Source organism: Chrysemys picta, chromosome 3 (genome assembly GCF_011386835.1).
Source record: "Chrysemys picta bellii isolate R12L10 chromosome 3, ASM1138683v2, whole genome shotgun sequence".
NCBI classification, from domain to species: Eukaryota; Metazoa; Chordata; order Testudines; family Emydidae; genus Chrysemys; species Chrysemys picta.
This window is the reverse complement of record NC_088793.1, coordinates 8325034-8342010: the sequence shown is the minus strand read 5'-3', so window position 1 is coordinate 8342010 and position 16977 is coordinate 8325034. Positions and strand designations below refer to the sequence as shown.

Below are 16977 nucleotides of genomic sequence, written 5' to 3'. Positions count from 1 at the left end.
ATTGTTTGTATAGACTAGCCTCCTTGCTTTATTGGCCAGTGTTTAAAGGGACATAGTCAATTTACTTAATTACCAATAATACCTAGCACGCTACATGTTCAAAGTGCTTTTCATACACTAATTAATTCTCAACCTCACCATCACTCCATAATGTTGGTAAGTATCCAGCTGAGGAAGTGAAAACAGGGAGTTTAGGTGACTTGTCCTAAACCACTTAAAAGTCAGTGTCAGAGCCAAGATTAACAAAGAGTCCGATGGCACCTTAAAGACTAACCGATGTATTTGGGCATAAGCTTTTGTGGGTAAAAAACCCACTTCTTCAGATGCATGGAGTGAAAATAGCCAAGATTAGTACTTGGGAATTTCTGGTTTCCGCTATGTGCTTGGTCTGCTGGATTTCAATCCCTTGCAGGTGTATAAAACAATGGACTTTGTATATTTATATTATTTCTTCGTTAAATGTACTTGTATATTTATAGTTAAGCTCTAATTAATGCTCTGTTCTACAAAACTGAAAATAAGGTTATCAGGTGGCATGTTGCCACAATAACATCAACACTGGTCTGAGTATTGCATTGACAGGCATAGATCATGCTTTCAAAGCTGATCAGTTAACATGAGAACCAGAGTAAATACTTGTTAAAAGACACTGTCACTAGAGAGAGAGAATGGGGGAAAATGGCATTTCTACCACCTCTTCCTACTTTAAACCCGCCACTACACTGAAACACCTGCCTTAGTAGCTAGTTTGTTTGTTTTTATCACATCTTGCACATCTGAACTTGAATCTTATACTGTCCACTTTGCCTTGATCTCTTAGAAAAGATTAAGGGAAGGTTGCATTATGTAGTTTGCCCTCTGTAATTAATTTAATGTAGGTAAACTTGTTCACATTGCTTCAGCCTCAATTTGTTCTTAAATTAACCTTTAAGATTATAGGACACCGAGATTGGTCATGTAACAAGAAGTGAATATCACAGAAGTGGCTTCAGTAGGATCTAGAAAAGTTTGAGAACTGGGTTGAACCATATATTTTTACTATTAACTTTGGAGAGTTCAGCTGCATATATTAGGTCAGTTGATGGTGCTGCACAGGTTGACATTAGCTGAGGATCTGGCCGCCTTGTATATTTGCAGGTATGGTAAAAGTTTAAAGAGAAATTTAAAAAAATCTTCTGTCCGAAAACTTTGTACTTTCCATTGTTACATACAAGCCCTAAGTTTATTAACTAACAGAAAATAGAGGAAAATATTGTTCTCTAGTTGTTTCCAGTTTATACTGTGTGTTTGGTAGCACTTTGATTCACATTTTTAAAGGTATTTTGATGCCTAAGGATGCAGATAGGCACCTAATGGGATTTTCAACAGTGCGTAGGTGCCACTGAAATTAATGGGAGTTAGGTGCCAGTGAAATTTTCAAAAGCACTTATCTGCATCTTTGGGCTCATCTTCACTGCATTGTTAGCTTGAGCTATAACATGAGTTTTACCCCTAACCTGACTCTTGTCCCCACACACACTCAAACTCAAACCAGCTGGTCTGTTTGGGGATGGGTTGAAGCTTGAGTACTGCTGAATCCAGCAGTAATCCAGAAGCCAAACTCATTGACCACTAATCTAATCACTCTGCTAATTAAATCACTAGCTCTAGTATTTCACAGTGTGCTCACTCTCACTTCCTGCTTACTCCAGCTCCTGCAGTGAAGAGAAGCCCTTTAGATGCCTAAATAACTTTAAAAATCTGGTCTTTCGTCTATAGTCAGTTTCACTGTTTCCCCTCTATAGTCGGTTCATTAATAATTTCCCCATGTTTGTATGGGTCTTTCACACAGCAACGGTGAAGGGATAAAAATTCAAACATTGTAAAGCCACAAAAACTGGCAGTGGGGACTCTGGGGAGGTATAACACCTGAAACTACTTTAAACTTAATTGTTTTAAAACGTTGACTACATTTCAAGTTGTGTGTCTCTTTAAGATCACTCTCCTGTAATGCGAGTTATATTTAGAATTACAGCACTGTCATTAAAGTAAATGGAAAAATTAGCTTGGCTTGAATTTGGATTTGTATAGGACTTGGGTCAGTTTCTTCTTTCCGCTTGAAGTGGAAACCAGACACAAAGCAATAGTGCGTTTCGCTGTGTTCCTCAGAGCAGTGCCAGGCTACTTACTCTGTGTTTTCATGTAGTCTTGGAAAATGTTTCCCATATCTGAATGAAAGTGTTTTATTAAGTAACTTAATAGGCTTGGATAGGCTTTGAAAGCTAAAATGAATGTAATACTGAGTAATCTCTTTTGAAGAATGCGTATCTGAGGAGGTATCTTTATTAGGAAGTAATTTGAAAGCTTTGGCTCTCGTTTCTGGGATGTCCTTGTACCATCATCTCTAACTAGATTTTGAAGCGGAAGTTGTATTGCACAAAACATAAAGTGAAACTTGGCTTGTCCAGCATATCTTTACCCAAACTAACTCTTAGCTAGTAATGATTATAGGAATGTTAGGAATGGAAAGCTGACAAAAGATGAAGCTGCTTATATGCAGACATGCAGGACTTGATGATCTAATATCCTGTACTGCATTACATGTGTTCCAAGATGCCCATGTAATGCATTAAAGTATTATAAATACTGACAAGCCTCTGTATAAACAGTGCATTAGCATTCTAACACATAAATACTTGCATGTGTCACTTGTGGAGCTGAACGTGCTTTACAAAGAGAGGTAAGTGCCATTATTCATATCTGTGAGTTAGGGCAATGAGGCACAGATACAAGGCCACAGTTTTCAAGAGGGGCCACTAAATTTGGGTGTCCAGTTGGGATACTGCAGGTTTGCTTTTCAGAAGTGCTAAGCAGCTGCAGCTCCCATGGAAGACATTTAGAGCTGTGGGTACTCAGCATCTCTGAAAATCAGGCTCGTGGGGGTCACACGTTGGGCATCGCAAGTGAGTCGCACAATAATGTAGAGCTGGGAATAGAACAAAATTCTCCTGGAACTTTTTTCTAGTGCCCTGTCCATTGGTCCACATTGCCTCCCAGCAGCATTTCTGCTGAGTAATAATACACCTCGACCCCGATATGACACGACCTGATACAACATGAATTCAGATATAATGCGGTAAAGCAGTGCTCCGGGGGGAGAGGGCGGGGCTGCGCACTCCGGTGGATCAAAGCAAGTTCGATATTACGCAGTTTCACCTATAACGCGGTAAGATTTTTTGGCTCCCGAGGACAGCATTATATCGAGGTAGAGGTGTAATTACACTTGTCTATTGGTAACAAACTATCATTCATATTACATTAGGCTGGCAGTAAGCGCTTCCTTCCTGCCAAGATCCATACTCATTCTTTGAAGCATCTCGTATATGTCCCTCATAAGAGTTAGATATTCCAGCACCCAATAGGTAGGCATCTGAAATCAGGAAATGATGCAATTGTGAAGCATGACGTTTTGATTTTTTCTCCAGTGCCACTAATTCATCTTTCAGATGACGGCAGTATATCCTCATATACTCCCAGATAAACTTCAGGGATTTGTATTTGTGTTGGGGGAGGGGGCAGGGGAGGAGTGCCTGATTCCTTCAAATGGATCATTAGGAGAAAGTAGATTTTCTCTGAGGGGAGCTTTTAGGTGAGAAATGCTATTTAATCTGTATCAGAGGGGTAGCCGTGTTAGTCTGAAGGTGCCACGGGACCCTCTGTTGCTATTTAATCTGTAGTAACCGTTCCAGGTTCTAGAAGGAACGTGACTTGCCCATCCAATACCTCTGTGCATTGTTTCTTTTTAAAGGGTGGTACTGACCCTTTTGGCACCGTTTGTTTTGAACCCTCCAAATCCTAGCTCACAGTGGCCCTAAGACTACAAGCACCTTAACGGTGGCTGAGGTCAGGAGATGAGACCAACATGGTGCTGATCCAGGCTAAGAGTGTTTCCTTCCATGCTGCTTAAGTGCCAAGCTCCTCTTCCTATTAGTGATCTCAATCCCACTCACTCAGTGGTGCCTTTCATTAACTCAGGGGCTAAGGAAATGGAAGCAGGATCTCTCTTTCCTTCTTGCCCGCTGTTCCTGTTTGGAGAAAATAGTCTGCTGAGGAAGAGGAACGTGAAGGATTTATTCTCTCCAAGAATCTAGAGATCAGGCTGTTCAGGAGACATAACTTATCCACTCTAGTCACTAGGTTTCCAACATACTTAATTTGAAAGATTTCAGTCCAAAAATATTGGAGGAAAAACTTTCCAGGAACTGATCTGCTTGGAGATTCTCTGGTTAAATAATGACCTCCCCAGACAGAAAATCCCAGTCCCTAGTAATTTCTCAGATGCTTTATCCTCCTAACCAAGAGTCATGTACTTTTTTTTGGGGGGGTGGGGGGTGGGGGGGCTCCTTATGAGGAATTGTTTTTCTGGGTGCTTTTGAACCAATCTCCTCCTCCAAAGATCCAGCTGAGTGGAAAAACAACATCTGCCCTTAACCAAACGAACATCCTTCACTTTTAAAGCACAAACTGGGAGTCAGAACATTTGTGAAAATTCAGGAAATACAGAACCTCTCATTTTCAGCTGTGGGAGAAATACTGCTCTGTGCATAACTTCTCAATCTAGAATACCTACAACAGAGGGATGTTGTGAAGTTTAACGTTCATGGAATACTTTGAGAACGTCAATGGCCAGTACTATAAAACATGCAAAATAGCATCATCATAAACTGATTTTTGGGACTATCATTTATAGGAATAACATGGCCAAATTAGCAGGTGATAAATGACGTCTTTGATCATTTTGGTTACCTTTTAGACCCTTAGCAGAAACAGACAGGAGAATGATTATTGTATTTAAGCGTTTTGGTTTTTTTAAGAAGAAGGTTGTGTTCCGTAAAGCAGCAGTGTTGGTCTTCAAAACGTAACTGTTACATATTAGCCAGGACACTGTTTTCTTTCTCAGAAACCAAAAAGCCACCCACCAATCATAAAAAAATCCGAAGGATCTGTTTGATACAATAAGGCTTTCTGGCCAGCTGCCTTGTTTTACTTACATAGAGTCCAACCTTTCATAAAAGACAGTAGGCTGTCTATTTTCACAGCCTTCCAAGAACAACGTGGAGTCCAAATTGCATATAGTTCGAGAGATCTTGAAATGTGTCCCTTTATATTGTTTTGGCGTCTGGTTATATGGCCTAAGCCTTCTCTGCTAGTGGATTTCCTGTTTCTCATTCTCAAAGGTGAACAGCTAGCTGCCAGACAGACATTAAAATTAAGGTAGGCCCAGTCATCTATGCAGAATCCCTCACTAACTGGGCTTTTGGGAAGAGGGAGGGTGCACACCATTCAATAGAGAAACAAACCAGAGCTGATCTTCCGAACATTATTCCTTCCCAGCCCATGCTCGCACCTGGTGAAATCCTCTTGCTTTGTTCTGCGTCACTGACAATATCGTACAATATAATATAGAAAATACTACATATCTCACTGCAACCCGTGGCATTTGGGATGTCTCCAAATAATACAATCTGGGATACTGTCACCAGCACAGGGAACACCAGTGGAAATTCATTGTGGGGTGGGGGAGGTTAGTGAAGGAAAACATTGAAAGTTATTTCTGACCTGAACCTCTCTGTCCCCCAGCCTGCTTAGTGGGAGTATTCAACACAGAAACCTGTGCATACTACAACTTTAATTTTTGCACTGTAGCCTGCCTCTTAAAGTGCTTCTAAATTGTTTTCAGCACAGGCTCTTGGTTTGTTAGAGTATAAACTAGACTTTGTATTTTATAAAGAGGTTTCCTTATGGGGGTAGAAGAAAGGTTTGCAAATTTTAGCAAGTCAGCTTGACCTACTTATTTATCCCATCCAGAATTCACAGGTTTCTGAGGCAAGTGCTTCACATTTTCCACTTGCAAAGGCTCCTTGTATGGTATTTTAAAAACAGGTTCAATTTTTAAGCTAGCAGACTTTCTCATAGTGTGTATTTCTACCCAGATTGCTCACTGTGGCTTTGTTGAAGTGAATTCTCTCCACTTAGAACCTGGTGAGATTTTTCAAAGGTGCTGAGCATTGGCCGAAATCTGTTCCCATTAAATTTCTCTCCCATTGGCTTTCAATTGGAGCAGAGTTAGGTCAATGTTGAGTGTTTCTGAAAATCCTACTCCCTTCCTCCAAGCAATTGACATTTAGATCTGGGGCCTGCTAGCATGAGTGCTGCAGCTGAGCTCAGACGTTGAGGTACTGCGTGGGGGAGAGGGAGCCAGGACTCCCACCGTATTATGCTATGCTGCCCTTGCCAGACTTTGCATTGTACGTAATATGTGTAATTGGAGCATTGTCTCATGAGCAGCTTGGGTTAGAATGGAAAGGACTTGGGAGGCAAAGCCAAACCATTTGGTTTGATAAGAACTGAGAGTATCATGACTTGGGCTCCTAGGCACTGCGGTAATGTAAATAATGATGACACTAAAAGTAAAGAAAAAGCTGTCATGGGCAGGTGATATGCAATACACAGCTCCTTTGAGTTAATTCCAAATTCAGCCTAATAAATGTGTTTTGACAGCCCGTTTCACAGCAGTGAAAGTGGAACCCCATTGCAGAAGACTTGGTCTTGCAATAATAGTAAATCAAGATTTCAAAATAGCTGGGCCTTAGAGTGAATTTAGTGCTGGGGAATTGTGCCAGATTGACGTTGTTTAGCCCCAGACAGATACAGAATAGGCTATGGTAGTTCTAGATTCGCTGCTCTATCCCAATGTGACTGAGAGGATGGAGAAGTGAGGTAGCCTACCAGTAACAATCACTGGCCATACCCACATTCCCAGTGTTCCTCATTGTGTTTCATTTCTATCCCATAGTCTCCACTACCACAGCTCTCTGGACTGGTAATAAACCTTTTGGGAAGGAAGGAGGGTGATGGTGGATCTTTCTTCCTCCCTTATAAGCAAGCATGCCCAGTATCACCTACTCATAATTCCACATGAGGAGGGACCTGGTGACTCTCACCTCTTGCTCTGCACAAACCTTGACAGAGTGAGCAAGGAGCTTCTAGCTTTCACAGCTGGTGTGAGGGAGTATTATGAGCCTTGCTCTTGCATATGTACAGCTTGGAGACTGGGGATGAAGTGCCAGCATGATGTAATGTTGTATAGTGGTCCACACTGAGACCACACGCTCTCTAGAAGAAGATTGGTTTGTTGATGAGAAGGTAGTTCAGTCTCCTGCCATTCATGCTGTGCTTCTGTGATGAAGGTTCTTTCTCCCCTAGCAGTAGGACTGAGATGAGGAACTCATTTAGGAACATAGGGCTGGAAAGGACCTCCTGGGTTATTGAATCCAGTCCCCTACTATCACAAGCAGCCCATCATAAAATCAACTTCATAAATATATCAAGATCCATCTTTAAACTACTTAAGTTGTTTGCTTCCACTACTTCTATGTGAAGGCTGTTCCAGAACTTTACTCCTCTGATTAGAAGCCTTCTAATTTTCAGCCTAAATTAATTCATGGCCAGTTTATACCTATTTAAGCCATGGGAATGGTAATTACTTTTGATCACTACAGTTCTGGGCCTTGTTCCACCAGTGACCTGGAAAGGAAAGGCTCTATAAACCACTGCCCTTTTCAGTCATTTATTAGAACGAAGACACATCCCTCTGTATTCTATTGACTGTAAATGAGATGTGTAGCTCATGTCTGGGCATCTGTTTATGGAGCTTGTTTTCCCTCTAATGGACAGTGGAGCAAATACTAAGAACATGTTTCATTAAGGACAGTTTTGGTGAAATCCAGTCTGTTCTTGTTTCTGCCCTAATATTTTTTGCTGGATTTGTTTTTTGGGTAGCGCATGTCTTCCTATTTGTGTTGTGTAAGCCATGGGGAGTTCCCACAGTGTCTAATGTTTTTGATATACTTTGAGGAACTGGTTTCAGAGGGGTAGCCATGTTAGTCTGTATCAGCAAAAACAACTGATGAAGTGCATTTTAGCCCATGAAAGCTTATGCCCAAATAAATTTGTTAGTCTCTAAGGTGCCACAAGGACTCCGCATTATTTTTGAGGAACTGATAACATCTGCTATGATTTCACAATTCTCTGCTCAGTGCTGAATGTTTAAAGTTTGCTTCAGGATCTAGCTTCTCTCTCTTGAACTCTATTTTTGGGGCCTCTTCAGTGTTAACACCCACTAAATAATTATTAATATATTAAAGGCCTGATTTTGCCATCCTAATACATGTTGAGTAGCACTTTACTCCATGATGAGCTCTGTTGATTCCACTGGGGCCATTTACAGAATAAGGTGCTTCTCTATGTGAGCAAGGGTTTCAAATGGGATTATGTTCATGGAAACAGGGGTACCTTTTAGAGCGGGCCAGCAGGGTCTATGTGGGGCAGAGTGCTCGACAAATCACAACCTTCTGAAGTGCCTTAATTTCCCTCTGCATTTGTTTCCTATCTCATCTTTTGTCTGTCTTGTCTATTTAGATAAACTCTTCTTTGAAGAGATTCTCTTACTGTGTATTTGTATGATGTCTGGCACAATGGGGGCATATAGGTGTTATTGAACTACAAATAATAGTACCTCAAATCAGAATCCTACATTCTGAGGATTTAAAAAAAAGTCTGAAATCTTGTCTCTGTTAAGATTTCAAAAAATTAAAATCAACAGGAATCCACTTCTGTAAGAATTGCATTTAAAACCTTATATTCTCTCCTTCTCCCTCCCCTGTATTCCCTGAACGACGACAATTAGGACCGCTTTGATTTGAGTCTTTATGAATCGTATCTAGCTAAGTTGATTTTTTTTCTCCATTCCTATCAGTCCACCATTCAGAGAGCAAAAAAGCCATGAAGTTTCTCTTCCAGAATCTTAGCTGACAGACCCGTCTCTCCAAGAATTGTCAGTTTCATAAACAATTATTTAAACTGAAAATGCCAGGAAAGGATCCCTTTAGTATATGTCAGTTGCGTTCAGGTTTAACAACTAACAAACTTCTAAGGAAGCCCAGGAACCACGTTTAGAAGCCCAAATGCCAAATCAAAGTCTTGAGAGAATTGGAGATAAAAAATGTTTGTGATCCTAAACTAAATATAGCCCAGCCTGTCAAATACCCAAGGAGTCTCCTTATTGTGAGCATTACCCAGACCAATGTGTTTCCAACTAGAGAAAGCTGTGCATTGTAAAATAAAATGGCATTTTGACTGGATGGTAGAGAGATGGGAATTTGAAGAGTTCGAATAAGGTGGTTTTTTTTCCCTTTCATGGGATACATTTAAAGCTACAAAAAGAACAGGAGTACTTGTGGCACCTTAGAGACTAACAAATTTACTTGAGCATAAGCTTTCGTGGGCAACAGCCCACTTCATCAGATGCATGTAGTGGAAAATACAGTAGGAACTTATTTCTCCCCCCCCACACACACACACAGTTCCTCACATCTCCTTGTCAATTGCTGGAAATGGGCCATTTTCATTACCCCAAAAACAGTTCTTTTTCTCACCTGCTGATAATAGCTCACCTTAACTGATCACTCTCCTTATAGTGTGTATGGTAACACCAATTGTTTCATGTTCCCTGTGTATGTGTGTATATATATATACACACATCTTCCTACTGTATTTTCCACTACATGCATCCGATGAAGTGGGCTGTTGCCCACGAAAGCTTATACTCAAATAAATTTGTTAGTCTCTAAGGTGCCACAAGTACTCCTGTTCTTATCACAAGTACTCCTGTTCTTTTTGCGGATACAGACAAACACGGCTGCTACTCTGAAACCTGTCATTTAAAGCTACAGTAACTCTGATTTGTTAAACTGACAGATTCCACACTTAGAGAGGAAGTTCTTAATAGTAGCATCCTGGTAATATTTAAATTACCAGGTATTGGTGTTTAGATAGTGGTGCACGGTGGTAGATGCCTTACAAATACCAAAAATAGAGATTGAACTGGATAAATCTGCAACTGCTGCAACTTCTCCTGCTTTTCTTTTTTTTCCCCATTGCCTGGCACAGTTCAGAGGCTTGCCAGTATGTTTAGTCAATGAAAGTTAATAGCCATGTAGATAAGCATGTGTGATTTTTCTAGTGCCAATTATTAGATCAGCAGATGCTCTGGGGAGTATTTATTAGAGCTGTCACATTAGTAATCCCAAGGTGTATTTATACTTGCAGATTTCTCTTGCTTTAGCAGTACTGACAAGGTGGTCCAGATGTTTAGATTGGGGAGGAGGAGATTAGGTATTTTGCACAGTCTTAATCACAACTGAAAAGAGGGTGAATGAGAAGTTATCTAACACTCAAGTATTTTAGTGGACTTTAATTGAAATGGAACTGAAAATGAAGATAGGTAAATATGTATTCTCCTGTTTATCTAAGTCCCGTCTTCCTGTTGTAAATATTTGACATGACCTTTCACTTGGTAGGGTTTTAGCTGTTTTTGAAAGTGTTTATTTAATTGCTCTCTACTTAGAGATCATTAAAATGTTAGGTAATCACATCCTGAATTCCATGTTGAATAGGACTGCTTGTAAATAGGCTGCAGCCCTAATTATTTCTCTTGGAAAGAGTTCAGGTGAGTATGCCTCAGACTTGACTAGCCATGGTGAATGGGAACTGAGTAATAATTCTCCAGTGCTAGGGTCAGCTTTGGTTTAGGAGCGTTCCCTCTGAGCTACTACTGTCTGAGGTTTAAACATAGGCTTTACTAATGCAACATAAATATTATGTAACAACTTAATGAGTAACTAACTTCAGTGAATGATTATATCAGACTGTCTCAAAGGCTTGGTCTACACTACCCCCCTAATTCGAACTAAGGTACGCAACTTCAGCTACGTGAATAACGTAGCTGAAGTCGAAGTACCTTAGTTCGAACTTACCTTGGTCCACACTCGGCAGGCAGGCTCCCCCGTCGACTCCGCGGTACTCCTCTCGCCGAGCTGGAGTACCGCAGTCGACGGCAAGCACTTCCGGGTTCGACTTATTGCGTCCAGACTAGACGCGATAAGTCGAACCCAGAACTTCGATTTCCAGCCGTCGAACTAGCTGGTAAGTGTAGCCAAGGCCTAAGTGGTTAAGACTGTTGCTTCAAACCAGTTGGAATTAGGAAAGGTCAGATGTGGATAGAGCCTTGTGTATTATTATGGTTTTATCATATGGCACTTGATTTTAAATTCAATAAAGAATAAAAACCTTACTAAGACCACATATTAATGTCCTTATTTTTCTCTGAAAGAAAATTCTAATTCATTTGAAGCATCCAGCATCTCTAATTACCTGATTGGTTGATCACCAGTGGATAGCTGAAATAGTCTTGTTCTCACAAAAATAAAATATTTAATGAGCTCTGAAATATACACCTCTACCCCGATATAACGCTGTCCTCGGGAGCCAAAAAATCTTACTGCGTTATAGGTGAAACCACGTTATATCAAACTTGTTTTGATCTGCCGGAGTGCGCAGCCCCACCCCTCCGGAGCGCTGCTTTACCACGTTATAGCCGAATTCGTGTTATATCGGGTCGCGTTATATCGGGGTAGAGGTGTATTTTTAAATACTTTGATAGATACCAAAAACATCGTTTTAAATATTAACTCTCAAAATCTCTTTGGTTTGTAAGTCTGTAGCAGGGCATATGATTGCTCTGAAGAGAAAATGTCTTTTTATTTCTCTTGGACATAAATTAACTGTCTGATTTAAACATAATTACAATGAGGTGCCAAACTATGTACGGCCCAGAGCATCCTTGTAAACCTCCAGATTTATTTTTTTTAAAACATTTGTGGAATAAATAGATGCTTATGGAAGTCCTGAACTAATAGTATTAACTAGGACATGGCATGGCATACATTTAGATAAGATTTCCTGCTCTGTCAGTGCACCTCCATCTTGACATGCAGAGCCTCCTGGTCAGAGACTCTGCTTGTTTCTGTGGTGGTTTATTTGTGACATGGATAAGCTCCTACTAGGGAGAAGGAAGGAGAATGCTGTTCACTTTCATTTGTGATCTAAGCAGAGTTTGCAGTCGTGCTTTCAAAAATGAAAGATGATTGCACTATTAAACCACTGACCCTAAACCTCTCTCCTGCTAGTGAAGGAAGAGTTGATCGGGTTGCGTGCTGTATCCTCTTGTTAAACTCAGCCATTTTAATAAACTTAAAATGTTTCTATGCATTGATCTAGCAACTTCATGCACAATATTTTCATCCACGTGTTCAAATGTGAACGCTAAAGCTCATTGTTTTGACTGTCTTTTTTTAAAATCCTGTCTGGTAATGATACATTGTTATTGAAACACAACTAATCAAAAAACTCCAACAAATTCACTTTTTGCAATTCATATGGCGATCTTACATTTTGCATTTCTCACTCAGCATGGACACTGAAAATGGACTAGTGAGTTTCACTTTCTGGCTTTCATGCACTAGCACAATGCTGTAATGTTTGGGTTGGAAAAAAGTGCAGAGGAATGTTTGTATTTAAATAAACTATTTTCATTAGAATAAAATAAGGGAAAATTTCTAATGACAAACTGTAAAAATCTTGTTTTTAATCAAACATAAAAGTTAGTCCTAAATTGATCTGATGGTATCTATTTAATAGTCCAAAATGTCTAATGAAGGCAATGAAAGACAATTTTGTGTGTAAAAAGACTAAAAAGATGTTCACCTGTACTTTGTCTATGCTTATGAACCGATTTGATCAGCACAGATACAATATGATTTCCTCATCCACCTCCCCAGAGTTTTCTTTAGTTTTTAATAACTTTTCCTGTTTAAGTAAATACAGTATTTTGATACAGCTTGAAGTATTGTTTAGGTTAAATTAATCAGAGGGGGTTTGATCTGGTGAAATCCTCTAGAGATCAGATGGTGTAATTCTTACAACACTTGGCTAGGAAGCAAACAGTGTCTTTTTGCTTAATTAGATTCAAGGAAGGCGCATACAGCCATACAAATGTTCCTAGACAAGAGGAGAGAGGATTAAAGTGCATAAAGAAAATACACGAGTCAAGATTGCAGATTGAGGAATTCTTAAAAAAAAAAAAAAAAACCACAAACAAACAAAAAAAAGTAGCAACACTTGCTCTATGCGGAATATGTTAAACATATGAGATTAGATTAAATCAAAGCAAGACAAACCATAATAATATGGAGCTAGACATCCTTTACTGGCCCCCAAAATAAAATAATTTAATATCCAAAGGCTTTAAACAAAGGTAACAAAAGTCACAGTGGAAAAGGCGAATAGCAAGAGGAGAGCAAATATAAAATCAAAAGTAAAATAAAGGAAATGCATTTAAACAAACAAAACTTGCAGATGCAGTTCAGAGCGTAGGTTAAGGAAAACGAGTCATAAAAGAAAAGTGAGGACAGTGGAGAAATAGAAGAAACAGTGACACAATAAGGGGAAAAAACTAAAAATAGGAGCCTTAAAAATTTGGGTGAGTAAGAGGGGAATGGAAATCTTGCTAATGCGATGGAGGCCCCAGTGGAGCTGATGAATAATGGGTCATCTGTGCAGATTAGATGGTGTAGCCTGAAATTGATACAAACTGTTACTAAAGAGTTTAAAATTAGCTAAATTAAAATTACATTCTTATCCTTCTTGTATCTTTTATTTCATGCAAAGGTGACAAAAGTTGAGAGGAACCCAGTTAGAAGACAAAGTAATCTTTAGCATGTACATACATACACTGTGGTGTCCACCTGTGAACACGGCATAAGGTAACCTTGTATTTCTCTAAGTATCCATCTTGATGGCCATTCATAAATATACAAAGAGAGAGAGATTAAAACAGAACCGTATTGCAGAGAAAAGAATACCTGCCCTCATCTTTCAAACAAAGGATCAGCTGCTGGAGTCCCAGCAGTGCTCCTTCTTGGGCTGCGGTTGCAGTCCTAATAAGTAGGAGGACAGGATGTCTGTATCTCCACTGGGTTGTCTTTGATGCTTAGGTCCCAGCATGCAATGCTGCTGCTTGACTCAAGCATCAGACTAACCAGTGGAAATATGTATGTCCTGTCCCCTAGTTATTGGGAGTGCTGCAGCAGATCAAGACAGAACATTGCATGTTGGCGCATGTAGTTTCTCCAGATTGCACCTTCATATGAAAGGTGAAGATGGCAGCAGGACACATTAAAGCACTCTGGGCTGCACTTTGGGTTGCCCCTGTTCTCATGCTAATTAGCAGCCTTTTCCTGTCCCTGCTCAGTAGTCACTGTTGGCAAAATGGCATTATGTTCAGCTCCTGGGTCCTTTGTTTCTGTTCAGAAAATGAGCTTGGTGACTGCAGAAGACCCCTGTGGTTAAGTAATTTTTTAATATGCTGTATGTGGTCCTGCCTCAGTGCGGGGTGCTGGCCTAGATGACCTCTTGAGGTCCCTTCCAGCCCTACGTTTCTATCATACATAGCTTTATATAAAGGATTTGGATTCCCTTTCTTCCATCTCCCTCTTCTCTCCAGTTAAATCCACTGATTGAACTGCAGGAAGTGCCAAGAATAGCATAGCCCAGCTCCACTCCTTCTCTGACAGAAAATGCAAGAGCAACTCTCTAAACATCCACTTGCTTGCAAGTCATGTTTACTCTTGAATATTGATGCCCTGTTTACACTTGAATGTCAGGAACAACAACAGGCAGCTCAGACCAGTGCACCACCAGTGAACTGATTTTTATAGAAGATGTTAATCTATTGGAGTACAGTGTCTGTCCATCTCTGTTTGTCTGTCTCTCTATGGTCCACAGACCCTTTTACGCTGGGTCTCCAACCTGTACTCAGCTGAAGGAGGTAAAAGCCATTCTCGGCGGAGTGCTCCCCATCATTGAAAAATATAGCGTGCCTTTGTTTTTTTTCTTGCACCTTTTGGACTTCACATCTTAGCTGCTGCTTGCTCTTCTGGATTTGGATTTGGATTTAGCATTGCTGATAGCCTGTTACCCTCATTGAAAGCTTTTCACCTAAGCTGTGAGTGGCACATGTTTTCACAGGAATATTTTTATCATTACAAGCTGAATCTCATTCTCACCAAGAAATGGAGACCGGAAACTGCAGTCTCTGCAGAATATTGTCTAATATCACTGGTTTTCATAGCTGAAAGGGTTTTTAAACATTTAAAAGCAGCTTGATTATTTTTAATTCCCTTACTGGTTGATAGGGTACTAGATATTTACCCTGTCATGTCATATGATCATTAGTTATCCAGCATTTCGAGATATTGATTATAGAGTGCAGTGTGCAATTTGTTACATAATTATCCACTGTAATTTTAGTTTTTGCATGAATAAACTGTTTAATTAGAACACGAACTTTTAATATTTCAGAATGTACCAAACAGAAGTATAATGGATGATATGCCTTGCCTGTGTAGGAATCCTGAAGTTATTATGTCAGGACACACAACTACATTTAATCAAACATTGGCTAAAGCCAACTGTTCAACACATAGTTTTGGCACAAATTAAGTAACAAGTTAACAATTACTGAGTGCTGCTGAAAATAGTCTTGCAGTAGAATGGGCCTTCTGCTATGCATTTCAATGGCACATAAGACACCTCACCGGGCTGTTTTTTTATTAAAGAAAATGTTGCTTAACAAAATAATGTAAACTAAATGATGCATCTGTTTAAACAGTTTGTTTCTATAGGTCCTCGAGCCTGTGTTTAATGAAGTAATCAACCAGTTTTGTGTGTGTGTTGCAGTATGTGAGCTTTCAGTGGGAGAAGTGTGTTGATGAGTAATGAAGGGTTTACCACCAGTATTGTGCGTAGAATGCTATAATAGCATGCAGCAAATAGTCTTCCCCCACGCACCCCAGTTTGCAATGTTAGGGGTATCCTTGAAAACCTTTTCACCACCTTCCCCTCCCCCCCACCCATTTCCACCCTATCTGTACTGTGGCACAAGGAACAGTTTGACTTTTACTGCATGCTATTTTTTCCGGAAAGCTGAGTTTACGTTTTAAAGTTTTTGCTTATCAAGTGCAATTCTGACAACTTCCTCATACTGGAGAGGTTTCAGAACTGCACAGGGGGAAGAAGTGTGAGGCTTCTCTTGGACTTCCCACACACCCACTCCCCCTTCTTTGTCTTGGGACCAGATTCCATTGACTTCAAAGGGAATGTCACATATCATAGGGAAATCGGGCAGGAATTGAACCTTGCGAAGTGAAACCCATTCCTGCTGTCTTCTTGTTCTGGCTGAGGGTAGCTGCCTCGGACTTTGCATTATTCCTAGATCAGTTGTTGCAAAAGTTTTTGTTGTTTTTGTTGTGTCTCCCTCCCACCCCACCTCACCCCCCCTGCCAGAAAAAGGGAGGGAAACTGCCTCATAAAATGTTCCTTGCGGTGTCAGGGAAGGAGATGGGACTGGACCATTTAACCACCTGGCTTACTGGCAGGTCAAAATAAATCCTCCAGATTCCAATCAGTTTGTCACCTATATGTTTTTAGAACCCAAATATGGCAGGTTGCAGAATGTCAGCTTTTTGGCAGCATTGGAAAGCTGTCAATCAGATACTAAATTGGGCATAGAAGTATTCTCCATCCACAGAAATGAAATCTCATTCTAAAAGCACTCATTGAAGTGCTGTCAATAGCTGCACAATCTTTTAGTTTCTATGCTGCAGTCTTTATCATACACGTCTTAATTGCAAAACCATTGGGTTTTGTAACTAAAAAAAACACATACTATTTTTTTTAAAATGCTACCATGGAACAGTGACTTCTGGGGGTCATTGATGTGGTTGTAGCAAATTCGATCACCAACCAGCAAGTTATGATTTAAAGAAACTGAAGGCGTGACCAGTTCTTACACTAACGGTCAAAGATAAGGGTGCCCAAATGCAATGATTCCAAAGGACATAATGGTAACTTGGAAAGTGTCCAAAGGCTGCTTTTAATTTGTATATAAACTTACATAATCTTTGAAGGGAAGCAAACACACAAGCATGTTTACTTGAACTCATTTTTTCCAGAGTGGAGGAATATAAATTGCTTCCT

General features: G+C 40.1%; 1 protein-coding gene across 18 annotated transcripts in view; it reads left to right on the top strand.

The window, feature by feature from the left end:
- Nucleotides 1–16977, top strand: part of NCOA1 (nuclear receptor coactivator 1) — a 338341-nt gene that overhangs the window by 111186 nt on the left and 210178 nt on the right. Inside the window, exon 3 of one of the 18 annotated variants that reach the window (XM_042848877.2) lies at nucleotides 13609–13703. The exons of the other annotated variants lie outside the window; for them this stretch is intronic. The gene's annotated coding sequence lies outside the window, so the exon portion shown is untranslated. The remainder of the gene's footprint in view (nucleotides 1–13608; nucleotides 13704–16977) is intronic. 18 annotated transcript variants of the gene reach the window in all.